At 36.7% G+C, this 2,998-nt stretch overlaps 1 pseudogene; it reads right to left on the bottom strand.

Annotated features, from left to right (window-relative positions):
- Positions 1-513: 513 nt before the first annotated feature.
- LOC121479565 lies at positions 514-1,205 on the bottom strand (annotated as a pseudogene).
- Between the last annotated feature and the right edge of the window lie 1,793 nt (positions 1,206-2,998).

Genomic DNA, 2,998 nt, shown 5'->3' with positions numbered 1-2,998 from the left:
TCCATCCTATAAACCACCACCATAATTTTTCCAAGCTATAAATTTGATGGTGTGTTTTCATGAATTCAATACTCCCCATCACTGTAACAGTGAAACACAAATTCTGAACTTAAAATGACATACTCTGTATATTCTTAACCTTACCAAACTTCTCACAGGAAAATGATGTGAATCATAGACTGCGGGAGTTTAATAAATTACCATTGACCTTGGTTGGAGGAAGAAGAACCCCAGTTTTTCCACACTTGCATACCTTTTCACCAGCTACTTTGCCTGCCTAGAATGTCACCATCAGGTGGCTGTCTGGCAAACCCAGGCTTCACCTCTTTGGTGAACTTTTTAGGACCTCATTTTTTCATACCAGGCAGTGTCCACCTGCAACATTACATTAATGACTTTCAGAAGAGTAAACACATGAATTAAGAAGAGGAATTACTTTTATCTGTTGTTTTATTACATTTTGAATCTAATATACAGAGTGAAGATTCATAGAGAAGTCTTTTTTTTTCCACCTGAAAGCAGTCATTTATTAACTGACCAGATTACAAAAATAATCATGGTAGATACCTTAGTTCATCCTTTTAATAAGCCTATTGATCTGGTCTTCCCTGTTGCCAGCATCTCCACTTTCTACAAAATGAGTGATCTTTTTCTTCATTCCACTGTGTGGAGAAGATAATTTGAAGGGCCATAAAAAGCTGCTTCTTTGAAACGTTTTCCAGTGGTATAGATCTTGTGGATCAGATCCTCCATGCAGATGATGCTATATTTACCAAGAGATTGGGCAATCAATGTGTTATCTGTCAGGGCATTTCACTTCTTGTTGATCTTGCCATAACCACGCTTGTAGATCAATTCATTCACTGGCTTCAGGTTTGGGTACCCCCATGCTATATAGGGTTCCACAATCCTTAGTATGTTAACTGAAGCCTTGTTGAGCTTAACAAAGGTGCATTGAAGATCTGGCGAAGGCGAAGTAGCTGCAACACCTTTCGAACCTTTGGCCTCACACCACTGATACCTCTGATCCTGATGACAAATGCCAATTTGGGTTCTGCAGGCACGTAGAAGTTGCCAGCTTTTCTCACCATCCTCGCCATTGGAATCTCAGTTCTGTACATCTGCCTGTATTCCTTGTGGTAATGCTTAGCTTTTTCATAGATAAGCTTCCTCCCTGCCTTTCGAAGCATCTTTTGGGCAAACTTTTTTCTCAGACACTTGATCTTCAACTCTGTGAAATTCTTTCGCTTTTTCTTAAGGGTTTCTGGCACAGCAGGAAACTTCTTTTTCTTCTCTTCTGTATCCTCTGTGGTTCCAGCCAGAAAAGAGGAACCATAGAGTAGTCTTAATTAAAAACAACTACATTGGGGCACCTGGGTGGCTGAGTAGGTTAAGCATCCAACTTTTGGTTTGGGCTCAGGCCACAATCCCAGAGTAATGAGATCAAGCCCCACATGGGGCCCACACTCAGCATAGAGTCTGCTTAAGACTCTCTTCTCTCTTCCTCTGCCCCCCCCCCAATAAATGAATTTTTTTAATGTAAAAAAATTAAAAAATAAAACAACCACATAGCATTCTGGGTTTAATTAGTTAAAATCTTCATCTTACTGATTTTTATGTTTCTTTTCCTACAAAGTCTGTGAATACCATAGATACAATGTGGTTTTTTTCTGTTTATCTAATATTCTCCCATTGCCTATCAAATGCAGCAATTGGTTGTGTATGTGTGTGTGTGTGTGTGTGTGTGTGTTCATTAATTATTTGTGGAATAGAATGGAATTGGGTTGGGTACAAAAAAAATTATTTCTTGCCATAATGTCTATATAAATTGGTGAAAACCTGAAGTCACAGAGAAACTTTATGAGGTTATTGCACAAAATAAAAGGCAAGAAATTTCTAGTGAAGAACAGTTGAACTGGCATTCCAAAGAAGAGGAAGTTATAAAAAATACAAACCAAATTTGGCAAAAGATTGGTCCTGGTAGTGAAGAAAAAGGAGAAATAAATGACAGTGTTAAATTTTCAGAACTTTGCAACTTGGCAATGGTAACAATTTTAATATTTATTCTTTTACTTTTCTTTACAGTAAAGACAATTTCAACTCTATGTGTAAGCTCTTTGGTATCAAGGAAGGATTCCCACAAAGCATGGTGAGAAAATGGCCTAGACATTATATTACTTGGCAATAACAATAATTAAAATGAGTAATGAAAGCTCTGATAATTCATCTCCGCTAGGTATTCCACACCCAGGAAATGCTCATAAAAAGAATGATCTAGTTATTAACTTTACACCTCTGGCTATTGTTGTAATCACCACAATTCCTTATTATAAACACAGTTATAGTCATTATATCATTTATTTTGTCATCTTAGTATAACAGCAAGTGGAGTAATCATGACAAAGTATAATTTAGGCTTCTCTAAGTATTCCTGTTAGGAATGACACTACCAGTTTTATATCAGACAATTTATTTCTCAGAAACTTCAGATCACCAACAAACTGTAATTGGTTAAATGTCCGGAAGACCATAAATTTCAATAACTTGTCATTACTTCTTTTTAAAAAAAATTATAGGAGAGTCCAGGGAAGCCAGTTGCACCGTGCTCCTAAATTGTGCAGAACAGAAATGCAAGGAAGGGCATGTCTCGTGGCCTAAATTGTGCTGATACTGATGTCAGAAAAGCAAGAAATGTTTTTTTCACAAGCTCCAACATTGTGTTTGCAACCAACAACTCTCCAAAATTAGGACTGAGTGGCAAACTATGTGACATTTTATAGCCAGAATATATTTTTTGTCAATTAAATAATTTTGCTAGCTTTTTCAAGAGGAAACTATGGCAACACACTGTACGTGATACTGAAAGAAAAAGAAATTATCTCAAAGAAGATACAACTGTGCCCTTATAATCCTAGGAAATGTTCTGTATATAGCCAAGAATTGAAATCCATGAAAAGACTCACAATAAACTAGACTTTAAAACGGACTGTAAGCACTA

The sequence above is a fragment of the Vulpes lagopus genome, chromosome 20 (assembly GCF_018345385.1).
Source record: "Vulpes lagopus strain Blue_001 chromosome 20, ASM1834538v1, whole genome shotgun sequence".
In the NCBI taxonomy this organism is placed as follows: domain Eukaryota; kingdom Metazoa; phylum Chordata; class Mammalia; order Carnivora; family Canidae; genus Vulpes; species Vulpes lagopus.
Note: the sequence above shows the minus strand (reverse complement) of the source record. Positions and strands in the feature narration are given on the sequence as shown.